Source organism: Adiantum capillus-veneris, chromosome 7, assembly GCF_014529385.1.
Source record: "Adiantum capillus-veneris isolate H3 chromosome 7, ASM1452938v2, whole genome shotgun sequence".
In the NCBI taxonomy this organism is placed as follows: Eukaryota; Viridiplantae; Streptophyta; class Polypodiopsida; order Polypodiales; family Pteridaceae; genus Adiantum; species Adiantum capillus-veneris.
Genome location: NC_140937.1, coordinates 77,390,202 through 77,408,066, shown reverse-complemented (window position 1 = coordinate 77,408,066; position 17,865 = coordinate 77,390,202).

The window sequence follows — 17,865 nt, the reverse complement described above, 5'->3', positions numbered from 1 at the left end:
AAAAGAAATGCAACATCAACATCCTCATCACTGCTAGTAGTGCTATCACTGTCCTCATCTGTCATCGTGGAAGAGTCTTCATTACTAGAGTCATCCTCATCTTCATAAAGCTCCTCTAATCGTTTCCTTGTGTCCATATTATAAAGCTTCTTGGTACCTGTCTTTCCATAGAGGCTAATCGTACCATGTCGCCAATCTTGAACAGCTCCCACTGCACGTAACCATGGTCTGCCCAGTATAATAGGATATGCTCCCAACCCTGCTGGCATCACATGAAAATCAACCACCGCCTTTGCATCATATGCCTCCACTTCTAAGCTCTTTACAACACCCAAGCATTTTACTTTTTGATGGTTTTCCAATCTGATCCGAAAACCTGACACCCCAGCCACTGTGAGACCCATCTTCTCAACGCATGAGTGTGTTATGACGCATATTTGGGCTCCGCCATCCACATAACCTTGTCCCAAATTTTTCCTTTTATGCCACACATCTACTATTGGACAAATGTCTGGTAGCTCATCCATTGCCAACACCTTTACTGAACCTCTCTCTAGCTCTTTCTCCATTGGGTTAACCATCCTCTTCCACTGTCGCTTTAGCTTAGGCACCATCTCTATAAGCTGCTCAAAAGTAACATCTACCTTCCTGCTCGTCAGATTCTCCTTCAAGTCATAGCTTAATTGCCCATCCCCTAGTGGAAAATCTGAAACATGAAACTTTCGACGAGCTCGCCTTTTCCTCTTGGCCTTGACATCCTCGCCTTCATGGCTCTTTCCTTTCTTCTTACTAGAACCTGGGGCACTTCTTCCTTCCTTATCCTTTGTGGTCCTCTTCCCAATAGGCATCACTAATGTATCCTCTAGCTTTGATGCCTACTCCAAGGTGACTACACTTAGCACTTTTGTCTTTCCCTTTTCCTCTTGGGTCAGTCCACTGGCTCCTTCGTCTCCCTTAATTTCGATGCCATAATCATTTGACCTAGTTAGCACCTCCTTTGGCAATGGATACATGTCTCCCCCCATCCTTGGTGGCTTATCACATTGCGGGATGATGTGACCCAACTCTCCAGAATTATAACATGTGGGCGTCTGCCTCCAAAACCTACCATTGCTTTGTCCAACACCATTCCTAGGCCTTTCTTCACCTCCTGGCTGATTTGCAAACCTCCCTCGACCTCGATTATTTCCCACTTGACCTAGCATGTTTAGGCTGAGATTCTTCATCAGATCTACCATTTGCCTCATGTCTTGCCTTAGCCCATCATCTTGCACTGCTGTAGTGACCACTGCTGGCATAACCTGAGTAGTAACAGGAACCATTGGTTCGTGATGAACCTCTGACATGCGACCTCGTAAAGACTCTATAGGCTGAAATTCAGACCTCATGGGCAAAGACTCCACCCCTAACTGGATCATTTTTCTCAACTTCCACTCTTTGTTCCTTGACACCTCTAGTGCATCTTCATATGTCCTAGGCTTCTTTAGCTCCACTCTCCAACGTATATTCTCCCAAAGACCAGCTAAGAACCTGTCCTTCTTCATCATGTCAGGCGGGGGTACTTGTGGTGCTAAGGCCTTGCACAGTCGCTCCCATGCCAATGAAAACTTACGTATGTACGCATCTACTGGCTCACCTTCCTTTTGCACCAAAGCCTGTACTTCTTGCCACACTTTGTCAGGATCTTCTATCTTCACAAACTCCACTTCCAACCCATGTCGTAGATTGTCCCAACTCAACCTTATAGGTGGATCAGCCACACACAACTCCTCTTCAAATGCTTTAGACCAAACTCGTGCATCACTCTTCAAACAAATTTGGAGAAGGCATAACATCTGCGCAAGGTCATGAATCTGATTGCTAATGCAGACAACCTCCATCTTTTCCAAAAATTCTTCCACATCTTCATCACTTCTTCCATGAAACTCCGGATAAGAGAAAGCCATGGCTACCCAAGTTTCAATGCTTTGAGAACCCCTTTGAACACGCGTGCAAGAACCCAAAACTTTTGATTACCCAATCCCTAGAAACTTCAATGGAGCTCAACTTTAGATAAGGACAAACACATGCACATCAAATGAGTTTTCATAGTTAATCATCGGAATTACAACAGGCAAAGGACATTCCAAGATCTCTCGTAATCTTCTTGGCCCGAACATAAAGACTATGCGCTGCTGGAAAAAAATATTCCTTGACACATGAACATTTATCTGGATTCTTTGAGTTAAATGAAAAGGAGTGAATTGAGGGCCATTTTGATCATCCATTAAAGCCAACCATGCAGCTCCCAAGAAAGCACACCTGTCTTATCCTCTGATTTTGCCAAAATTTCAGCAGCATAACAGCATAAATGGCTCACAAGACCAAAAAACCAGCCATCATAACTTGGAAAAATTTTGGCAGAGTTTCCCCAGAAGTAGAGCAATGAGAACTCAAAATATAGACTCTAAATGTATGCATAAACCGTCAACAATAGAACCCGAGCATCAAATAGGAATCACTAATACATAGCCTATGGCGAGGTCACAAAAAAGGTACTCTAGCTACCTGTATCACCAAAAGGATCTCCACATTTGAGAATCCCCCAGCTCAATAAAACCTCACGCTATCGACCCTCACCCGAAGGCTAATGCAAATCGCGTATAGTCAAGTCTCAGAAATGACTATCTTCCAGACCAGGTCTCAGAAATGGTTGGGACTACCAAATAAAACCATATATGGCTCCACAAAGGCGTACCATGACAGTTTCCACAAGTAACGTACAATCCAACAGAAAATGCGCTCAAACAGGCGCCAAGTGATGCATACGCACAACCACTGCAAGTGACACCACTGCTAGTATATCATTGTACTCCAGCTACCTGTACCTGTGTGAATCACCTGTGCTTGTACCTGTACCTATCCCTGTAACCTGTAACCTGTAACCTGTAACCTGTAACCTGTAATCTGCAACCTGCAATCTGTAACCTGCAACCTGTAATCCCGAATCCCGAAGCTTGAAACTCGAAGCAGAAGGTACTCGAAGAAGATCCTCCGTGGGGGCGCCAAAAGAATGTGAGCGGGATGAAAACACACACAGCGCCTCTATAACGACTCGACACACACTCTTGGGAAGATACACACACACACTATGGGGCACCACTCGGCTTAGACAACACACCTGGCCGAGACAGGGAACACACCTTTGGAGTGAGAGGAGAGAGACTATCCACTTGCCCACTCCACACGGACACACACACACACACACCCAAAAAACTCAGCTCAAAAGAGGATAATTTCTGATGTTTAGATACAATTGAGCTTGGGCCAACACCAATGGGGCAAATAGCTCACACAATATGGGTAAAATAAGCCAGATACAATCACAAACTAGAGCAGAAACTTCGCTCATAGGAGAAACTTACACAGCCAAAATAGTAGAAAAAGAGTGAGGAATTTGGCAAAATGGACAGCGCCATCGCATCCGGAACGGCCCAAAACCCTAGTCTACAATGTCAAAGTGCTCAAATCCGACCTCGGATGAGCAGTTTACGGCCAAAACAGGCTCCGAAAACCCCAAAAACACACCTGCGGCTGTTCCTCCTCTCTTCTCCATGTTTTTACTGGTCTTCTCTCAGTTTTTTTAGTTCCCACACTTAGCTTTATTAGTTGGGCACCCTTGGCCTTTTAGATGACCTCAAACGGACCCCGAACAGGCCAAAAATTGACCTCGCAGTGCATAGTTGTCACCTTTTTGCATCATCCGCACACCTGGCACTCATTTCTTTTCAATAATGCGTCTCGCAACCACGTGAAGTGGCCCCAAAAAGTGGTCCTAATGACGACCTTTCTCCATAACTCTCACAAGAAAACACCCACGTTGTGTCCGTCCTCATCCGCGTGCAAATATTGACCCCGTTCGCCCTCCTGGCGCCACTAGATGCCATCTGACGCACCTGCTTACCTCATGTCGTCGGCCCGCGGATAGCTTCCTCGAGAATTTTTACGCGCTATAAACTCCTCATTATTGTAGAAAAAACATACTGGTATTGGTGATAGTGAAAATCGATGCACTATGTACATGCTGTCCTACCTGTACACGTGTGGGCCCCACGTAACCACCTGGCTCTGGAAAATGGGCAATTCTTTATTTGATGCACCATGCATGTGTATGTACATATGCGCAATCCACATACACATGCGCAATCCCTTGCTCCAAAAAACTCCTGACAACGTGTGTGCATCGACCATTCGAGTCGAGAAATGGATGTGGTTCCCTTCGCATGGTGCAATTCCCAAGGCAAACCCAACACACAAGCCCCCTCCCCATGATGGTGATAGTGTCAATTCTTCCCACTACACTCTACCAAATGCCGACTCCTCATGGACTACCCCCCCCCCGATAGTGACCTCTCAGTGCCAATTTATAGGTGTTGGCTGCTTGGATTATGGTAACCCCAGTGTGATTAGGGTACGCTTAATCCGGGAGACAAAGCAAGTGGTGGGCCCGGTGTGGTTGACCCTTGCTTTGTTTTGGGAGGTTATTAAAAGATGAGAATCTCTAGTTGGGCCTTTGTGACCATCACCTAGAGAGAGGAAATTTACAAAGTGGGATGTTTTTACAACGGCTTGGTGAAAACTGAAGAAATGATGAAAATACCCTATAATTTATTGAAGATAGCGTCGTGGTTGCATGTTGCCGAAAAATGGTGTGTTGCCGGTCCGTTGGTGTAGAGCGTACTTCTTTTCGGGGTCGGCCGGGGCATGCCTTCGACGCATTTCTCTTTTTTGTTGTTGGCGGCACGTGCTTTGAGTCCTCCTTCTTTTTCATTGATGTCGTAATCGTAGACCTCCTTCGGGCAGTGTAGACGATGCAAAAAATGGGGGGGGGGGGGGGGGGGGTGAGGATGGTGAAAAAAACGGTGTGTGTGTTGTGTGTGTGTGTGTGTGTGTGTGTATGGGCGCGTTAGCACGTGGATGTGTAGCGAGTGTGTGTGTGTGTGTGTGTGTGGTGTGTGTGTGTGTGTGTGTGTGTGTGTGTGTGTGTGTGTGTGTGTGTGTGTGTGTGTGTGTGTTGTGGTGTGTGCAGTTGCGGCAGTGGCCGGTGCGCGAGCTTGCGGTGCTGTGGAGCCGAACAGGGCGAGTGCGAGATAGGGCACCACAGGGAGTGAGAGTGGGGGAGAGGGGTGAAATGGTGAGGGGGGGGAGGGATGAGGATAGGGTTGGGGTGTTGCAGAACTGTGCGCAGCAGGAGGGGAGGAGCGCAAGGCCCGGGGGGCGGGGTAGTGGACACCGGGGCCAACAAGGAGGGAAGAGGGGGGGGGTTAGTCAACCAGAGGATGAGAGAGAGAGTAGGTAGGGGGGGGTGAGGTTCCCACCAAGGGAGGGAAGGGAGAGAGACTGAGGGGGTTGGGAGGAGATAGGGTAGAGAGAGAGGATATGATGGGGTTAGAGGGGAGAGAGAAGAGAGGGTGACAGAGATTGAGGGAGGGTGAGGTGATAGTTTCCCTAAGGCCCGCCGTGGTTACTTCCAAGACAGAGGGGGGGGGATCTAGGTGTAGATAAGGGGGGGGGGCGGGGGGGGGGGGGGGGGGGGGGGGTGGGGGGGGGGGGGGGGGTAGGCTAATGGTCCGCCGAAAAGGAGGGGGGGGGGGGGGGGGGGGGGGTATGGGACGAGCGGAGGTGGGGATACGGCCCGCCGTGGTTGGAGGGTGGACACACACACACACACACACACACACACACACACAACACACACACACAGAGAATATTTGGGAGAGAGAGGAGGATACTATCATTGGGGGCCCACCGGGCTGAAGTGTGGCAGAGATACCAACGGTGCCTACCGGCCGGATGATGCAGCACGTGTGTAGGAGAGAGGGAATATAGGCGGGGCCGGGCAGTGAGAGAGAGATCGTCTTGTGGTGATATTGGAGGGGTGTGGCCAACCTAGCAGCGCCCCACTAGTGGTTAGCTTTGGGAAAGGGGTATGGTAAGTGACAAGGGCCTTTTCTTTGTTTGCTTTTTTTTTTTTTCCCCCGGTAACAAAACCCCTCCCTTCCTTAGGGTGTGGTTCTCACGGGCATGGTTTCGAAAGCCCTCCATCATTAGCCCTCCCATCTGGCTAGAGACATTCATGCTTCTAGCCCTTCCTCTACATCTTTAGTTGTGGAGTTAGAGGGTTCTCCCTCTTCTAGAATGTCTAGCAGAGATTCTGGATCAAACCTAAGAAAATACCTTTTCAGTCTCCATCCATTGACCCTAGTCTTGTGAATTCTCCCATCTGCTTCCATCAGCTTATAGTTGCCGTTGTCATAGCGTTTCTTGATGATGAATGGCCCTTCCCATCTGGGTTGAAATTTCTTGTCCTTCCTGGTATCAAATCTATTGTCATATCTCAGTACTAACATACCTTTTTCCAGTCCCTTTTCTTTAAGCCCTTGATTGAAAGCGAACCGGCGTCGTTCTGCCTGCGCTGCATAGTGATTGATTGCTTCTTCCCTATCTAGTTGGAGTCTTTCCAAATCCAAGATGTGGTTTCGAAGATTTACAATCGGACGATGTATCTGGCTAGCCAAAACTCGTAAGCTGGCTATCTGTACCTCAATGGGTAGAATTGCCTCCTTCCCATAAACTAGATGGAAAGGGGTGAAACCTAGTAATGTTCGGAACGTTGTTCTGTAGGCCCAAAGAGCTGTCATGAGATGTTTATCCCAGTCCCCTGTGTGATTGTTCACCTGCTTTGTGATGATTTTGCAAATCATTCCGTTTACCTTCTCTACCAGACCATTGCACTGTGGATAGTATGGTGTGGAATGTCGACGTGTGATGCCTAACTTCTTCATCAGTTCTCCCACCAAATCACCTCTGAATCCTGGTCCTCTATCTTATATTATCTCAAGAGGAGTTCCAAAACGGCAACAGATATGCTCAAAAATGAACTTTGCCGCCTCTTGGGCTGTAATGCGGGTGGTGGCCATTGCTTCTGCCCATCGAGTCATGGAGTCTACACCCACTATGATGTACATTTTACTTGATTGGGCCCTTGGTATAGGACCGATTGCATCTATTCCCCATTTCTCAAATGGACCATATGAGATGATAGGAGTTTGTGGCTCGTAGGTTAATTCTTCCATGAAACTCCAGATAAGAGAAAGCCATGGCTACCCAAGTTTAATGCTTTGAGAACCCCTTTGAACACACGTGCAAGAACCCAAAACTTTTGTCTAACCCAATCCCCAGAAACTTCAATGGAGCTCAATTCTAGATAAGGACAAACACATGCACATTAAATGAGTTTTCATAGTTAATCATCGGAATTACAATAGGCAAAGGACATTCCAGTATCTCTCTTAATCTTCTTGGCCCGAACATAAAGACTATGTGCTACTGGAAAAAAATCATCCTGGACACATGAACATTTATCTGGATTCTTTGAGTTAAATGAAAAGGAGTGAATTGAGGACCATTTTGATCATCCATTAAAGTCAACCATGCAGCTCCCAAGAAGGCACACCTGACTTATCCTCTGATTTTGCCAGAATTTCAGCAGCATAACAGCATAAATGGCTCAAAAGACCAAAAAACCAGCCATCACAACTTGGAAAAATTTTGGTAGAGTTTCCCCATAAGTAGAGCAGTAAGAACCCAAAATATAGACTGTATATGTATGCATAAACTGCCAACAATAGAACCCGAGCATCAAGTAAGAATCACTAGTGTATAGACTATGGCGAGGTCACAAAAAGGGTGCTCCATCCACTGTATCACCGAAAGGATCTCACATTTGAGAATCCCCCAGCTCAATAAAACCTCATGCTATCGACCCTCTCACGAAAGCTTATGCAAATCTCGTATAGTCAAGTCTCACAAATGACTATCTTCCAGACCAGGTCTCAGAAATGGCTGGGACTGCTAAATAAAACCAATTATGGCTCCACAAAGGCGTACAATGGCAGTTTCCACAAGTAACGTAGAATACCAACAGACAATGCGCTCAAACAGGCGCCAAATGATGCATACCCACGGCAACTGCAAGTGACTTCCACTGTCAGTGTATCACTCTACTCCAGCTACCTGTACTTGTGTGAATCACCTGTACCTGTACTTGTCCCTATAACTTGTAACCTGTAATCCCAAATTTCAAAGCTTCAAGCTCGAAGCAGAAGCTACTCGAAGAAGATCCTTAGTGGGGGCACCAAAAGAATGTGAGCAGGATGGAATACCACACAACGTCTCTATAATGACCCGACACACACTCTTGGGATGATACAGACACACACACACACTATGGGCACCACTCGGCTTACACAACCCACCTGGCCAAGATAGGAAACACACCGATGGAATGACAAGAGAGAGACTATCCATTTACCCACTCCACACAAAGAGACACACACACCCACACACCCAAAAAACTCAGCTCAAAAGAGGAGAATTTATGATGTTTAGATACAATTGAGCTTGGGCCAACATTAATGGGACAAATAGCTCACACAATATGGGGTAAAATATGTCAGATACAATCACAAATTGGAGCAGAAGCTTCGCTTATAAGAGAAACTTACACAGCCAAAATAGCAGAAAAATGGCAACGAATTTGGGAAAATGGACAGCACCATTGCATCCGGAATGGCCCAAAACCCTAGTCTACAATGTCAAAGTGCTCAAATCCGACCTCGGATGAGTAGTTTATGGCCAAAATAGGCTCCAAAAACAGCAAAAACACAGTTGCGGTTGTTTCTCCTCTTCTCTCCGTGTTTTTTCAGGTCTTCTCTCAGTTTTTTCAGTTCTCACACTTAGCTTTATTACCTGGGCACCCTTGGCCTTTTAGTTGACCTCAAACGAACCCCGAACATGCCAAAAAGTGGCCTCATAGTGCATGGTTGTCACCCTGCTGCATCCATCCGCACACCTGGCACTCAACTTTTTTCAATAATGCATCCCGCAATCACGTGAAGTGGACCCCAAATAAAATTCTCATGGTGACCTTTTTGCATAATTATCACAAGGAAACACCCACGTTGTGTCCGTACTTATCCACGTGCAAATAATGACCCATTCGACCTCCTAAGGCCACTAGATGCCATCTGACGCACCTGTCATCGGCCCGCGGATAGCTTCATTGAGAAGCTTTATGCGCTACCAACTCCTCATTATTATAGAAAAAACACATTGATACTGACGATAGTGAAAATCGATGCACTATGTACATGATGTCCTACCTATACACATGTGGGCCCCACGTAACCACCTAGCTCTGGAAAATGGGCAATCCTGTATTCGATGCACCATGCATGTGTATATACATATGCACATTCCCTTGCTCCAAAAAACTCCTAACAACGCAAGTGCCTTTACCCTGAGCCTAATTAAAATAAGATGTTGGCAAGAGTGAATATCTGGGTTGTTTAAAGTCGAGCCTGACTGCATTGTAACAAACCTTTATTGCAAATAACACCTCAAAATGCATGAGGCAATTTATCTTCTTTGTTAAATGCGTAGACCGGAGTTGCAATATCTTGGATGCAAGTCGAATACACTAGTATTTAAAGGGGAACCTACTATCTTGAGTCCACTTAAGTTCCCATTTAGTATTACAAATTCTTACTATGAGAGCATATCTAGGGTTTCAGATTTTACTAGAGATTTTCAAAGTAAATAGAGCAATAACTATACTTCTTCTTCTTTTCTTAATAAGAGGGATTAAGATTAATGACTTTAAGCCCAGCTAACATAGCATCAAACATATCCATTGGATCATCTGAGGTACCAGCACATTTAGATTTAGCTTAACTTCTTCACTAATTTATGGAATGTTACTGCTTATTTGAACAAAGATACCATATAAGCTATCGGATTTAGCTAGAATAATATAATCTTATGTGACTAACCTGTTTTTGGGAGTACTTATAAAATCTTCCTTGATAGATTTGTTTCCTTTGTGAGCATGTTCCTCTCTTATTTTATGTTGGGGTGACTTGGATAACAAGTAAAGTCACCCAAATTACTTGTTATGCTCTTTAAAGACTAATCCATTGATTGCTTTCTTACTATGTAGGTAAGGGTGCTGTCTCTCTGGCTTTACTAATGGAAGAACATGCTGTCACTATTCCCTTTTCTCTAGCAGGACCCCAAAGAGACTAAGAATTGGCATGCGCATTAGAAAGATGTATCTTTTAGTTTGAATGACTAAATAGATATGTCTTCTTGTCAATGGATGGATCTTTGATAAAGTATCATGTATTATTCTAGTAACCTTCATTATGTGGTTACATGGTGCGATATGCAGAACATCTTTGAAATTCCATAAGTTCTCCCACATGCCATTGGGACATTTTCTAGTAATCCAATTAATGTGGCTATATGACGCCGTGAAATGTTTTCAAGCTACCTTAAGGCTTCCCAGTGCACCATCCACAATTGGCAATGATTTCAATTTTTACTTTTCTCTAGCAGGACCCCATAGAAAATAAGATCTAGTAGACATATGTATCTGTGTGAATGACCTAAAAGACATGTCTACTTGAAATGGAAGTTGTGGTCTATGGGTCTTGAATTTTTTAAGAAGTCACATGTGATATTTTACCCTATGTATATAAGAATCTTTTTCTCTCTCGCGTGAGACAAAATGACTAATTAACCAAAGGCTAACTGAGGGACAAAGATCCCTTACCTTTATAGCAACTAGAGTTATCCATGTGGGCAACATTTCATCTTTGAATGAATCCACATCATTATCCATTTGCGGCATGCCAAAACCAAGAAAGATGATGCCAATCATCCTTATGCATATCTTGTTGTCACAAAAAATCCATGAATGAAAAAATGGCATGATCAAAGTTCTTTGGAGGTAATTCACATGCAATGTTAAGAGAGTAAATGCTCAACATCCTCAATGTGTGTGTAGCTTTGAAAGAAACCACGTTTTGTAGGATTAAAAAAACCAAATGAAGGTAGAGCAAAAATACCAAAGCATCATGTGAAGAGCACCTACACTTCTTCCAATAATAAGAAGGGATAATATAAAAATTAGAGGAGGAAGGCATCAATCATTGGTGGTGGCATGAGAGTAAGGTACCGAGGGCACACAATGGTGCATGATTCTAGGAAGTGAGATAGAGGCAAGAAAGGGAGATTCGACCCATGTAATGAGAAACTGTATTAAACACCATTACAAAATTCAAAGCCACAGGCAAGAGAAAAATCCATTGATGTGCACACCATATACGGCCATCTACTTGGGCTAAAAAGTAAGAGTCCAATTTCATGAAGAGCCCATAACTTTCAAGTATTGCTAAGGGAGTAAACAAGAGGTCACTCATATGAGGTTAGTTTTTAAGTCCAAGCAGACAAGGTAATAGTAGGTAGGTTAATTAGGGAAGACCCAAACTAAGTGATAAAAACTCAAATTTAAAAAAGTATATATAAGGCACTCCATAGTGGAGTAGTAGTCTTTTAGGCAAGAGGCATTAGATCAAGAAAATCCTGTTAAGGTATCACTTGTTAATGAGAAGTAGCAAATGGGTTTAGGTGAATTAATGTGTCAAGAGAGTGAAGTACAAGTATTCCAAGAGTTGTAGTGTCTAGAATTTCTCTTAGCAGAGCCCTAAGACAAGGACACCTCTAGTAGCACTACTGTGTGTGTGTGTGTGTGTGTGTGTGTGTGTGTGTGTGCACGCATGTGCATGCGTGGGTGTGGAGGAAAACTCAAAGATTATGTGAGTGCCCACAGAATCTACCACACAGGTTACTAAGAAGAAAACTTAACATGACCATGAGCAAGTAGTAGAACATAATAGCTAGATTAATAAATAAGTGCACATTGTAGAGTTTAAAGGACAAAAGGGTACATACATTAGTGAAATTAATGTAAGACAACATTAAGATAGAGCATGTCAGCAATATTTTATAAAATGGGAGACAAAGGTGTTTGTAGATGGTGGGAACAATCTCCCCCTTGTGTTGTAATCACGTGATAGTCGCATAAATATTAAGTGACCTACCCGAGAAATTTGAAGGGCTTGAAGGGTGTCCTTGGTGAGACGGAGCCCTATGAGCTTGAAAGAAAAATCTCTCTCTCTCTCTCATGTACATGTGTACATACATGCACATGTACATGAGCTTGAAAGAAAAATCTCTCTCTCTCTCTCTCTCTCTCTCTCTCTCTCTCTCTCTCATGGTCAATAACATGGATAACTACTCCTTCATTTGCATGTATTTTCTCAAAGTGAAACTATCCCAAGTCGACACTACACGAGTTGTTTTCTTTCTTTTTTTCAATCTCTTTATAGAAATAAAAACTTTTTAAAAAAATAATGTCAATATTGGTCTTGAAAAAAACCTCTTGAAAAGAAAAACCCAAATATATCTTCAAAAATTAAATTCTCATTAAATAATAAAATCTCCACTAAATTTATCTCCTTTTTGTTATGTGCATTTAAACCAATACATTTATTCTATGTAGAGGAGAAAGTCTTTGACTTTCTATGACTAAAGCACTTTTCTACTTCTAAAGAAAAAGAAATTCTTTTGATTTTACATTCTGACAAAAGCTGAAAAGGTGTTTGTTGTTTCTTACAATCTTACTCTCTTTTGCATTTTAGAGAGGTTTTCTCTAAAATGAAGCACTAAGTGACACATGGAGGGTCTCTCCTTCCTTGAAACATTTAAGCTGCATTATAAAGAGTATAGATGGGCTGCCCCTCTTGGCCCTCATGAGAAATATTGTAGTGCAATAAAGTGTATTCGTATAGCCTTCTCTCTCTCTCTCTCTCTCTCTCTCTCTCTCTCTCTCTCTCTCTACTCCACTTACATTTTCTAAAATTTTGTTAGAAGTGCAACATTCCTAGTATTCTAGATAAAGGATAAAGCCCAAACCCTAAAGAGCTGAATACAAAAGTGCATGTGGTTGTCTTGAGAAAAGGCATAGGCGAATGTAAGCTTCAACTTGGTAACCTTGATTCCCATGCAGTTCTCCAATGTGCAACATTATCATCCCACCAACTATAAACGTGAGCACAGCTCTAGAATAAATGCTTAAAAGTGTCCACTTTCCAACGTAAGTTGGGGCAAGTATCAAAAGATGTTTTCTTTTTAGCCAATATAAGTTTCCCAACCTGCAAAGGGAAGCTCCTAGTCTCGCTCCCTTAAGGACAAGAGCTTCTAGCAAGTTTGCATGCCCCTTATCTAACCAATTTTGCAGTGCCAAATTCTTGCACTTCTGCTCCTACTGTCGTGGATGCTTGAGAGTTAGTCAGTGCCTGCATCATCGCATGTATCATCGCCTACATCATCAGTAGAAGGCTCTAGAAGAATCCAGAAGGATCTAGAAGATTTTAGAAGGTTCTAAAAGTATCAAGGAGATTCTAGAAATTTCTAGAAGCTTGGAGAAGATTCTCGAAGAATCTAGAAGTTTCTGAAAAGCTCTAGAAAGTTGAAGAAGGATCTAGAAGTTTCTAAAAGAACTAGAAGGATCAAAAAGTTTCTAGAAGCTTGGAGAAAATTCCAAAAGAATCTAGAAGTTTCTGGAAAGCTCTAGAAAGTTGAAGAAGGATCCAAAAGGTTCTAGGAGAACTAGAAGGATCAAGAAGGTTCTAGAAGGTTCTAACCTCCTCAAGAAGAACCTAGAAAGTTCTAACCTCCTCTAGCACTAGTATAAATAGGAGTCTTGGGCCACAAGCCCCTCAGTCTTGCCAACACCAGTTGTGAGGCTCCTATGAGGAAATCACTCTCCTAGTTCTTATGTTCAAGTCTTGTCCTTGCAATCAAGACTTGTCTTCTACTCAAGTCATGTAATCCAAGTCTTGTATCTAGCTCTCTTAATAAAGTATGTAATCCAAATTAAGCTTATCATCAAGTCCAAGTTCTTGTACATTGTGAGCGCCTTCTCTTGATCTCTTCTAGCTCTATACACACTCATAACAGCTTGGCAAGACTACCATCTCTTAATATTCTCAAGCCATCATGGAGCCGACGATGGAAGGTGTCATTAACGCATTGCAAAGCATCCAAGCTCAGTTACAAGAACTTCGTGAGAGTAACGCTCAACTTCAAGCAGGGCAACCCCTAATCTTGGGACCGGTGTTGCAAGATCTTCAATGTCAAATTCAAGAGCTTCAAGAGACAAACACACATTAAGCACAAGCTGCAAGATCCATCTATTCTCAACAACATAAGAAGGAGCCGAAGGTCAGCATGCCTGAAAAAATTGATGGGACTAGATCAAAGTTTAGAGGTTTTCTCCAACAAGTGCATCTCTTCATTCGAATGCAAAGAGAGCGTTATCCAGATGATGCTTCTCAAGTAGGCCTTTTTGGGACCCTCCTCTCGGGTACGACTCTCTCTTGGTTTGGTCTCTTACTTAAAAAAGAATCTCCTATCCTTCATGACTTTGAAGATTTTGTACGGGAGTCTCCGCAACCTTTGGGGATACTGATAGAGCAGGGGTTGCTCAAACCAAACTTAGAAATCTCCGCCAAGGATCAAGACCTGCATCCGTCTATGCATCCAAATTTCAACAGCTCACTTGTGATTTGACTTGGCATGAGGAATATTTCATTAGCCAATTTTGGTGGGTATTAAAGGATGACGTAAAAGATCTTTTATTGACTATGCCAAAGGTTCACACACTAAGCGAGTTCATCTCTCAAGAAATAGACTGTGATAATCAACTATTTGAGAGGAGACAAGAGAGGCGTCTTCGGGCACCATTGCGACCCCAAACAGAAGTGACACATAATGGCTACACACCTCAACAGGGCCATGAATCAAGCATTGAGCCCATGCAAATTGATTCAGCACGGTTTCAACCTCTCTCAGCCCATGAGAAGCAAAGGCGACGCATTAATGACTTATGTATGTATTGCGGAGAGCAGGGGCACATTGTTCAACAGTGTCCAAGGAAGAGAAGGATGAAGATTCATGGTGCAATGGCCTCAACGTGTTTGGAAAACATGGACGTCCAACCCCAATAGAGACCGACCGATTGGAAAAAAGACAAGCAAAATAAGGTCTCTTTCTTCCCACTGATTCCACTTCAAGTTTTATGCTACCAGTCAAGATCCATATGCCGGGTAGGCACATGGATTGCGAAGCATTCTAGATTCAGGCACAACGGCGTGCTTCATGGATAAAGAATTTGCAAAAGAACAAGGCATACCACTTGCGGAGAAGTCTAATCCAGCAACCGTGGAATTCATTGATGGTGGTCCCCTCGCTTCAGGGGATGTCAGGTATGAAACTCACCCCATAGAAGTAACATTGAAGGAGCATGTTTCAAAAATAGAGTTCAATATTATACAAAGCCCATGCAATCCAATTGTTATTGGGCTATCGTGGCTTGAATTACATAATCCTCACATCGATTGGAGGGCTCGGAGAATTGAACCACAAAAAGTCCAAAAGAAGAAGAGAAGGCATAATAGGCCTATATATCTTGGAGCCAAGGTCTTCATGTGTGCATCCAAAAAGTATCTAGCTTTCCTGATATTTGCAACACTAACCGACACGTCGACAACAAAAATCATGGAGGCATTGCCACGTCAATATCAAGATTACAATGAGTCTTTGAGAAGAAGAATGCATACCTCTTATCGAAGCATTAACCCTATGATTGTGCTATAGAGCTTCAAGAGGGAACCCAACCAGGTGTGTGCATGGTTAGGTGGACTAAATACCTATGTCCCAGACATTGATGGTGGAGAGGTAGCTTCTTGCATATCAAATCAGGAACCAAGAGAAGAGTTCTAAATAAAACTTTAAAGTTTCAAAGCGTGGACATTTATGATTAAAATATTCCCACGACCTTTGGCAGTTTCGTAGTTCCATAGCTCCCTCCACACCCTTGGAGAACTTTCAGGCAAAATTAGTCGGATCTCTCTCTCTCTCTCTCTCTCTCTCTCTCTCTCTCTCTCTCTCTCTCTCTCTCTCTCTCTCTCTCTCTCTCTCTCTCTCTCTCTCTCTCTCTCTCTCTCTCTCTCTCTCTCTCTCTCCTCTCTCTCTCTCTCTCTCTCTCTCTCTCTCTCTCTCTCTCTCTCTCTCTCTCTCTACATGCACAGAAACCAAGCACAAGAGAGTGAGCATTGATAGATTGCAGAAAAATTTGCACAGAAGCTTCTCTATGAACCAAACACAAAAGGGGATTTTCTTACAAAGTTGGTAGTCTTGCAGGAGCATTTGCACATAAGTTTCTTTTCCAGGCAAAGACAAACAGAGAAGGGGAGTTTTGCACGAGGTTTTGCAAAGAAGACGTTTTGCTTTTGTTTTCCAATAAGGACAAGCAGCTAGAGCATCTTTTCGAGCTAAGTACAGAGGGTGTTGGTAGTGAAGCAGGAGGTTTCAAGAAGCAACTACAACTACAACTTATACATTGCAGGAAGAGTGGTTAGCGTGCACTCTTTGCCACATATCAAGAAGGCCATGGTAGGACAGCCACGTCTTGACCTTACAAGCGGTAGGACTTTAACTTCAGTCTACATGGCACCCGCATCGAGCGGAGCAACCTCAAGCATTGGATCAGCATTGTTTCTAGCACCCTTGGGTAATGGGTTTGTTGGAGAAAGAAACAGGAATGCATCTATGGAAACAGCATTGATTGGGGCATCGACAAGTTTTGGAGCAGGGATAATAGATGGAACAGCATGGGTTGAAGCTCCCTCAAGTTTTGTGGAGCATGTGCAAACCATGCCGGAATTTGTGAGTGTGCAAAATGTAGAAGGTTTGCTTCCAGAAGTTATGAAGCTCGCAGAAAGAGAGAGTATCATTGCAAGCTCAAGGAAATTTAGAACCAATATCCATCTCATCCGATTATTGCAAAATGCCAAGCTATCACAAAGCGTATTGTCACATGTTTCAAACAGCACACAAGAGGCCTTGACAACGAGACAAAGGAATCCATCATGAAGGATGTGTTGAATGATGGTTGCATGTGTGGGCTCAAAATTGAGAAGCGAGAGAATCCAGTGATGGTGGGTTTCAGGGACACTCTTTCCACCATCAAGAAACCCAAGATCAAGAAAGAATTGTTTCTTAAGAGGGAGACTATCATGATGGCCATGAGAGCACCGGCCCCAAAAATTTAAGCAGATTCAAACCTTCTAGGGACACATAGTAGAAACTTCTACGTAGCAAGAGAGAAATTACAAAATGAATCCTTGCCATTGCATTTATGCAACGACAGGCACACACAAAGGATGCAATCTCTGATGAGGTCAAGGAATTGGTGCTCTCCTTCTGGACAGAGAATACGCGTCTCGCAGAACAAGAAGGATGTGTGCCGAAGACGAATCAAGAGAAAATTGTGGCAAAAGCATCCTGTGCATCTTCTAGAGCAACCCCAGGTGAATGTTTTCTGCATTCTGATGTTTTTTTGCATTCTAATGTTTTTGTGCACTCTAAAAAGTGTCCGGAGATTACATTATCTTCATTCCTATCTTTCTTGTTGGCGTGTTGTAAGTTTTTTCGTAGCTGTAAGATTAGGTGGGATAAATACAATAATTAGCCCTATGGTGGCAGCCACCCTCTGGTTTTCATGAGTCCTACCATTGGAGTGTTATGCGGCAGGCCGTCAGTGCTGATACAAGCTTAGTTCTTGCTACATATCTACAGGAATGGTTTCCATAGTCACCAAATTGTGTGAGTTAAGGGTGGTAGCTATCAATTTTAAGGAAGAATACATTGATATGATGCCCTATCAATCAGCATGCAGCTTATAACATGGGATGTCCACCTACTATATACATTAGTATCTTCATAAGTCATTGTCTTGGTGGCTACCCAATCTATAAGACATATTGAGTGTAGCTACTTACTAGTAGGCATCCAGGATGGTAGTTATAGTGTTGCTTGTAGTAGAAATTTTTTGGTGTGGTAGCTAGGTTTTCACAT